At 43.1% G+C, this 9,223-nt stretch overlaps 1 long non-coding RNA gene across 1 annotated transcript; it reads left to right on the top strand.

Moving 5' to 3' along the window:
- Positions 1-298: 298 nt before the first annotated feature.
- LOC137134176 (uncharacterized) lies at positions 299-8,917 on the top strand. Its single transcript, XR_010915391.1, has 3 exons — positions 299-390; positions 5,093-5,241; positions 5,381-8,917. It is a non-coding gene; the product is annotated as an uncharacterized lncRNA (long non-coding RNA).
- The last annotated feature ends 306 nt before the right edge of the window (positions 8,918-9,223 follow it).

Raw genomic sequence — 9,223 nt, 5'->3', positions numbered from 1 at the left:
TTTCTTCATTTGCACCTTTAACCAGGAAAATGTGATTTATATTAAGCAGTATTTAGGATTTAATGCAATGAGTGTCATTCAAATGCACATGCATACAAAATGAATTCATGTGCATCCGCTATTGGTGCGCACGCATCTGCACACGCACACACATAAAATAGGATGAGCTGATCCCTTCCTTACATTGTGCATCAACCACCCGCTGCTCCCACTGCCACCCTACGTAGACAACCAACCACAGGATGTATAAACCAAGCTGTCCAGAGGTCACCTTGGTTTACTTGACTGCAGTGGATGCACAGTGGCAGAGTACACCACCACCGTCCACAACAACTTATCTACCAACATGTGTTCAGCTCTCAACTATCACTGGATCCTTACTCTGTGAGGGTAAGTAGCACAATCTGTAGTTTTTACTCAAGTCAGCTGCACCAAAGAGCAAAACTGTGATGAATAGTACGGCTGAAGACTTCTCTCAATTTCAGCTCTTTGAAAATCTGTAATTTACACACACATTATCAATTAGTTATAGTTCTACCAATTAGGGTCTTCCTTTTCAACTTTTCCAGAATTATTCACTGGAAATCAATACATTTTTAATATAGTGTTTCACAGCAGCAGTTGGCATGAGCTGACAGGAGAATACTGTTAAATACTTTCCTCCAACACTTCTCAGACCCTTAAATAGAAATAACCTTACTATATATCATGGCGATGGACAATTTCGTGCTTGAGATCGGTTCCAAATTATGCATATTTTGATACAGCAGCTGAAAATGACCATGAAAATGCCCAAAGATCAATGAAATAAACAGTTTTAAGAACTAAAATGTGTTATCTGTCTCTACATTTCAGAGGTTTATAGCGTCGTTGTCACTTCACAGGCCGAGTCACCAATCTGGAAGACTATGAAATGCTTATACCTACTAGGTACTAATGCACCTAATGTTTGTTACAACAGATAGCTCTGCAAACCCACGCACACACTCACACACACAGACACTCACCTCTGCACTGCTGAAACACACCACTATGTAAACAGTGGAGCCCCGTCTGATTCTGGTAAGGTCCAAAATGTCCAAGTTATTGGCACAGAGGGGTAAGAACACTGTCTGGGAGTGAGGCCCGAAGACTGGGGTTTCTGTGTAGCCAGAGAGCTGCCCTGACCACCCTGGTAAATATAGGGGAGCAAATCCTTTTCAGGTTGAGAGTATGACATGGGACTGCCACATAAATCAGTGCAGGCCCAGCCCGGCACAGGCTGGGAACACCATGGGAGTGGTAGGCGGCTCTACGGTGAGGTTTTTGGGGAAGGATTATGGATTGAGACGTACAGCTGGGAGGCTAAAGTTACACTTTTCATTACCACTTCGAGGGGGTCTTGGCTGCCTGGAAGCCAGTCAGATTTGTGAAGACCTCGTTCTCCCTCTGGAATGGTTGTAATTCTGCACCTGAGGATAATTGTTTTTGATATGGCAAAAACAATTTGGCGAAACACGATGGGAAATGCAGTTTTTTTTCTTTTTTTTTTGCCAATGGAAGAATGAAAAAATAAAGAAAAAGGAGAGGGCATTGTGAAAAGTCCTCATTCACCAAAAGACTAGAGTAAAGAGAGAGCAGTATGCCCCCTTCTGGCTCTTTTCTTCTCTCCCTCTTTTCTTCTCCTTTTTTCCCTGGCGTCTGGAGATGTGAAGAAATGTCTTTTGATCAACTCTGACAGAGCCTGGGCCATGTGAAGAGGGTGGCTAGCGGGACTCTGCCAATCCATGCAAGGCAAAAATGTTCCTAATAAGAGAGTAATAAGCTAACGAGTGCTGGTTGTGTGTCTGATCCACATTCCGGGTACTGTTTGTGCCAGCACACCCAGTGCCTTCTGACGTGTACCCGACTCTCACCAGTCTTTGGACTGTTTGCCAGGTCACTGCATTTCACCTTGCCAGTCCCATATGCTCTCGTCAATGGTGCAATAGCTTGAAACTGAATGTGGGAGTATTTCTATTTCTGATTTAACACAGGTTGCTGGATTGTCAGTGCTCAGAATGTACAATATGTTTTGTATTTTCCTTGGTGATACTATATAGGGCAGGAAAAATAACGTACTGCGTTGGTTTTGAGTGAGGCAAATTTGTCTCACCTTGCCCACACAACATCAACTTGGGCTATTTCCACAAGTGACTGCTCCCATTGTATGTGTAGGTTTGAAGTGGTCACATATCAAAGGGCTCTGTCTCTGCAGGGTGGATTCTCTGGTACTCTGTACAGCACAACAAGGAGATAGTTACCTCTCACAGCTTCTCACTGCAGCACCCCAGCCCAAATAAACACATCACCTCCACTGCAGGGGGAGGAGGACCACGGCACAGCTGCCAACCCCCTCTGTTTTTCCTACCCAGCACACCAGCCAAGTCCACAGTGCTGTGGGGCATCCCAGGCATGAACAGGTGCTCTGTTGGTGGAGTTGGGCCTGGTCTTAGGCCTGTGTCTGGGCCTGGCCTATATGTGTGAGGGCTGCTGAACATGGGCTGGCCAGATTTTAATGGTGTGTTGGTGAATCCTGGGCTCAGCACTGGTAATTGTGGTGGGGAGAAGGCGATTAGGCAGTGCTGAGCAGCCCAGCGAGGGGGACGGGCCCACACCCAGCAGGGAGGGGAGTCCTGCTACGGGAGGGACCAATCAAGTGTAAAGCAGAGCGCAGACCCTGGGCCTTGGTTCAGTGGGAAAAGGTTTGGCCACTGGTTCAGAGCACCGCAACTTTCACGGATTAGTAGAGACACTATTCTGAAGACTGAAAGGAGGAACACAGCACGGAGGCAGCATCAATGCATGCGTGCACGCACACAAACACACACAGTCAGTCTCTCTCTCTTACACACACACACACACACAAAACCCACCAACAGCTGGGAGGAGGTCTACAGCCATTGCCATATTACCATAGCAACGGCATATCTCACATTTAAGCCCAAATGAAGACACTTTGAGCTGCAACCGGGATATTTATTCTTCTAGTTAATGGAAGTATTTTAATAATTTCTCTCCGTGCTTGTAGAATGCTTCCCCCTGACTGAGTTAATGAGCTCCAATTGACGGTGCTTGGTGCATCAGACAAGCATCTTGTCACTTTGCGAATTACAGGATATCTACACTGAATTTAACTTGTGTATTTATGTGGCAAAGGTGATTCCATATCTGCTGCAGTACCTTTCAGGTTTTGGTTAATCTTCATTACTTCCTTTGGCCCTCAATGGAATTCATTCCAAACAAATGGATCACATTTAAGAGAAGCAGCACTTTTAAGTAAAGCAATTGCAGTTTGCTCAAATGAAACATTTTTTACTGTTCAGTGCCTTTGGCAGGTCCAACAACTTTAAAGAAGAAGTTTTTTCGGTGCTTATGCTCTGCATGCATTAGACCTTTTAATCCATTTGGTTTTAAATGTAATTCTTGAAAGCAGATAGGAAACTACAGAATTGCTAAATACCAGGGTTGTGTGCTCTAGGGAAAAAGGTTCATCATGATTAAATTAAAAAAATTACACATTACTCGAAGACGAGTTATAAGCAACGTTTCTGTATTGAAATGTTTAACAACAATGCAAATTATTCACTTTTGAAGAACACATCAGTTGTCTCAAAGCTTTCTTACAACACCGTTTATGCGATACACAAATTAAAATGGACCATTTCAAATCATGGTGTTGGCAGCGTAATATAAGAACACACCTGTATATACAGTGCACTGAGTTAGTCAAGCGAGAAGTGAACCTTTTTGCAGTTAAATCACTTGCTGTAACTATCGTTGTAAACATCTGTGCTCAGCTGCTGTTGTTCAAGAATGAATTGGAAGTTTTTGTCAAGCATGACAACGTTTTCAGTTTTCATCGCATGCTCATTTTCAGTGACTGTTTTGTTTCAGTTTTTTCCTTATTTTGGAAGGAGAGTAAACACGTAAATGGCGATGCTAAATTGTTTCTGTATGGCGTTGGGGTGTGGGAACTCAAGTCCTCTGCAATTCTGTTTAATGGCATCTCTTCCCAAGGAAGCCTGTGTGTGTGTGTGTGTGTGTGTGTGTGTGTGTGTGTGTGTGTGTGTGTGTGTGTGTGTGTGTGTGTGTGTGTGTGTGTGTGTGTGTGTGTGTGTGTAGGTGTAGGTGTAGGTGTCAGTGTAGGTGTAAGTGTGTGTGTGTATGATTTAGAATTCTTTGAGATGAGTGGAGACGCCTGTATCCAGGGGCCTTACCCCCCACCCCTCTTCTCTCCACCATCCCATGCTTGCTTTCGTTACTATCATCCTGCAAAGCTTTCTCTCTCTCTCTCTATGACACACACATACACACACTTCCTGTTGTTCTCTTAGTTTCTCTCTCGCGCGCTCACTCGCTGTGCATTGCTCATCATGCCTCGTCTTTGAAGTCACTGCTTTCTCTTTCCCCTTTTTGTCTTTGTGTGGCTTTGATGCACTAACATTCTGTGAATAGTTCTTCTAATGCCTAGATCCTTGTGCCTTATTCTTCCTCCTCTGCCAGTGTAAGAATGACGAGTCTCTTGCCTTTGAAACAACGTCCATAAATTACAACTTGTCAAGTGTCATTTTCCTTGTTTACAGCCATTTTGGGCTTCCACTCCCCCATGTTTCTCTCCTGTGTTTCACATTTAATTGCACCAATAATGTTGGTGGCGCTCACCAGCTCCGCACATGCAGCTTGTTGCCGCTAAGGGGGTGCGGAAACTATTAAAATATTTTCCAGGCTTTATGAGTTTTATGTGTGTAATTTATGTGGATATATCCCACTGTGTTACCACCAGCCAGGAGAACAGAATGAGATTGTGCTGCGGCCTGTGTTACAGTAGTGAGAGGGATTCAGGAAGAGACAGAGGGAATAGGCCGAAGGCTAAGAGGAGGAGGTACAGAGAGGGAGAAAAAGGGATGAGAGGGGGAGCTAAGTCTATACAGGAAATCTACACTAAGTGTTCCTAAAGAGCTTGTGTTTTTCCTCCCCTGCACAAACAGTGTAATTTACTGCATGTCTGCTGAAGTCAACAACCCTTTATAACCCCGCAATAATTTCCCATATGTTCCATATATCACCACAGAGAGAAGGTGGAGGAGAGAGGGAGAGTGGAGAGAGAAAAAAGCCTGAGACAGCAAACATCTTCAAGACCCTACACGCAAAGACACACACAAAGGAAATCTGGTCAATTGCAGCTGGGACAGTACCCTTGTCTTAATCAGATCCACATTGGTGTGTGTGGATGTATTCTTTATTCCCTGCATACTGCTACACCTGTGGGTGGGCCATGAAATATTAAAGACTCTTGTTCATCTTGTTTACTTTCATCATTAAGGGAGAGCTCTTGATAATAGAAAACTTCTCTCCTCAGGAGCTGCAGCGGGGAGTACCTTGTAAGGGGGTCTGGCGCAACCTACAATTCTCCATCAGGACCAGTTTGTTCTTGTCAAGACCCATGTGCCACGATGAGGCTGACAAGGTGCAGGAGTTCTTAAATAAGGAGTATACGAGTCGGCACCCTTTCAAACCTCTTTTTTAGTTACAGCACTTGAAATGAACAAGGATCGGCAGAGTTTTACCTGTTCTTTGTTGGTAGGCTGTTCTTATTGTGACAATGTTTTTGTGTAAGTCTGTATGAGAAACTGCATGTGCTGATGTTTGATTCTTTTCATTTTCTTTTCATTCTTTTCATCAGATGAATTGGTAACTCATTAGCACAGTCTAGTTAGCACTATGCAAACCTATAGTAAATGACTTATGACACACTGTAGTGTAGTTCTATGCAAATATAAGGACATTTGATGTTTACTAGAGTAAAGTACTTGCAAACAGTTGCAACTTTTCCAATGAATACATCTTTTATCTAATGACAACTGTCATTTGCTATATTGTCATTCAGTAAGTGTTCGTACCCCAGCCTCCACCAACGGGTGGCAACATGAGCTGTAATAGTTGTAATAAATTAATAACCTCTTGTTTAGATTAAGAAACATGTAAAACTACATTCTCCATTATAAACTATTTATTAAATGTCTATATAATGGGCTGAAGTAAAGTCCTACCAGTATAACCACAATTAAAACATTTTGAAATAGATAGTATTAGTATTAGTGTATTAGTGATAGTATTATAAGTGTTGATAACAAAAACTGTATATTCCTGTTCACTGTATTACATTGCATCAGTTAGTGCAAGCCACTAGCTTTGGTTTTTGAGTTTTATGTCTAATCATGTTGGTGTTAGTATCCTTCAGGCTGAGATGCGAAGGTTTTGACTCATACCAGAGAAATGAAGAAATAGGCTGTCCCCTGTTAGGCTGGTTGTTTCAGTCAGCGAAGGGATGGGATTCTGGAGGTGGGGGGCCAGTTGGTGGGGGGTCAGGTTCGGTGCCACAGAGCTAATCGATACCCAGCTGCGGGTGGCCGAGCCACTGGAGCAGCACCAAGCAATGTGAAACCTGCCCTGACTACTAAGCAAACTGCGTACACAGGCACATGCACACTAACAAAACTCCACATATGGAGGGACTCTGATCTGTGGCAATCATCAGATCAGACACATGTGCCTTGATGAGAAAATAGTTAAGGGTAAGACATTTGCTTGATTCAGTAGTTTATTACCAACCTCATACAACAATGTGCGTCACACAGTACCTGATGGCAAAGCAGCAACTGTAAGGAACAGAAAATATATGCACACAATAAAACAATAGGATATTTTGCTTATTATTAACAGTAATGTCTGGATCACTCAAAAGCAATTGAACACTCACCAAACATTTTGAAATAAAAAAGGATTTCTGCATGATTAAAGTAAATGAAGGTCTTTGGTTTAGCCTGTGAATCATAATGCATACAGTAACAAAGATCTATTATTTTTGTCATTGTGTAATCAAAAAGCTCAGAGAATGTCCCTCCTCACACGAAGGATGAACATTCTGTTGTGTGGGGATTAAACTTCCCCTTTTACATTCCAACAGCAGGTCCATACGTGCAGTAAGAAACACATTCAAATAAAACAATGGTAAAAATAGTATTTTTTTAACATATTTATAAATGTGTGAATCATCAAGTTATAATGTGAGAGTAGCCCCGTCCTTACTCGCATTGATGTTTAATTCGCAGTGTAAATCTCCCAAAAATCCTTTCATGCTTGTTAAGACAGAAAGCTCTTGTTTAGAAACGTGTCTTCAAAATCATAGTCTGTAGTGGCAGCAGCTACATTTGAAACAATATAAGATGCAACAGTGTAAGAAACAGATGAAAAGCTGAAGACAGAACACAGGAGAAAGCGAGTCGGATGGGAAAAAAATGAGAGCATTTTACTTTAAAGTTTGTCTACCCCGAGAGCTTTGTCAGCTCTGCAGACATACAACTTAGCTTAAAATGAGAGAATGATTTAGTGTTTGGGTCCCTGGGGATGGAAACTGTCTGGACACAGTGTGCACTCAATAGCCGATCAATATCCCCACAATATCAACCAGAGCCAACCTGGCTCCCTCCTCCCACTATCCGAAGTACAAACAACATGAAATGAAATTTTATTTGACGTTGCTCTGTGGGCAAATGATTAGAGGTTGCCTTAGGCTAGAGAAGATTTGGTAGGAAAAGAAAACTTTAATACGTCACCAGTGCTAATGATTTACAGGTACCGCAGTGAAGATCACAGGTATGTTTACTCAGGTCTGTTGCTGCTTAGTCTTGGTGCAATATTCTACTGTATCTGTTTACCGTTGACCTGTACATTCAGGACCAGCTGGTAGAGGGAAGGTTTACTGCCTCAACGAAATCGCATAGATATGCTTTATTTCCACTTTCCTACTGACACACAGAGAAATTATTATACCCGATGTGCAGCAGCAACTGATATTTTGGGTCTGATGACTCCAGTATGTTACAGCTGCGGCTACCAGTCTGGCTCATGACTGCTTATAGGAGCTGTTAGAATAGAAAGAAGAGAAAATTGGATCCTGCTTGAACCCTTTTAAAGCTCACTGGATTCTTGATGAAAGCCATATCTTCAGAAATTTATATTAATACTCCCCAAAGACTTTATGAAGATTAGGGGAAGATATGTTGCAGTGGCTTGAAATGATTCAGAGGCTGCAACTGCCACTTGCCAGATAAGAGGTTTTTCCTATTTTGCTGCTCTGTAGGATGGATTCCTGTAACATATAGCAAACAAAGACAGAAAAAGAGGGAAATCATGTAGTTGATTAGAGGAAATGAGAGAAATGTCAAGGACTTCTCTTCATTAGCATAAAGGCCTTCTCAAAACTCTTCCTGGTGAATAAGCGCTTGTGAATAGCCCGCAGCATTCACCCGCTATCCTATGCAAACAAGTTGTCCAAGTACCACATTGTTTCAAAAGACCTTGTGACACACAAAAAAGTAGGCAATGTCTTGGACAAACATGCTATCATAGACTCTTTCACGCCCAGGCTAAACGTTTAGCCACCCTGGCTAATTAACTGCTGTGAAAGAGTGCGCATCAAAGGGAGGCGGAATTTGAAGTGTCTCTGACCAACTCTCAGGTCCAGAGGTCACCCCTCTCCAAGACAGAAGTTAGGACATTGTGGCCCTAGACCCCTAGATGCTAACCCTTAACCTCTGCTGCAGCATATCAAAGCTCCAGCAGCAGAGGGTTGCACAGACGTCCCCCAACAATAACAGGAGGACATCAAAGCGGCGCTTGGAAAAAGACAAGAGGAAAAAAATAAAAGCGAGCCAATATCAAATTCCCTCTTATTCTGCAGATATTCCAAAAGATGAATATAATTAATCTCTCCAAGTTGTCATGGGTCTAAAGGGCCCTTGCTGTGCTGCAGCCTCCTTGGGGCACTTGAGGAGAATTATGTGATTAAACAGACCTGTGAATTCTGGACACAGGCGGAGAGAAGAAAGCTTCAGTCCTCTTCATAATGCCCCTAATGAAGTGGCTGGTGGCTCCGTCATCCCTGGCTGGGCCTTGTGCAGCCTGTTCACAATCTGTCTAATGACAGAGCGGGGGCTGCCGAGCGCACCAGTGCTTCCCAATGAGCCACAAAAGGAGATCACAGGCTCCATTGTGGCTAGGCACAGGAGCTTAGCACTCATCAGGCCCAATAAACCTGTCTCTAGTCGGCGTAGGACACACCCCTACGCCGGCAGCTAGCAGCCGCAAACCGAACCCTCCTTCAGTCACTCACTTTGTCATTATGACATCACGGTGACAT

Source organism: Channa argus, chromosome 10 (genome assembly GCF_033026475.1).
Source record: "Channa argus isolate prfri chromosome 10, Channa argus male v1.0, whole genome shotgun sequence".
Classification (NCBI taxonomy): Eukaryota; Metazoa; Chordata; class Actinopteri; order Anabantiformes; family Channidae; genus Channa; species Channa argus.
This window is presented reverse-complemented; position numbering and strand designations above follow the sequence as displayed.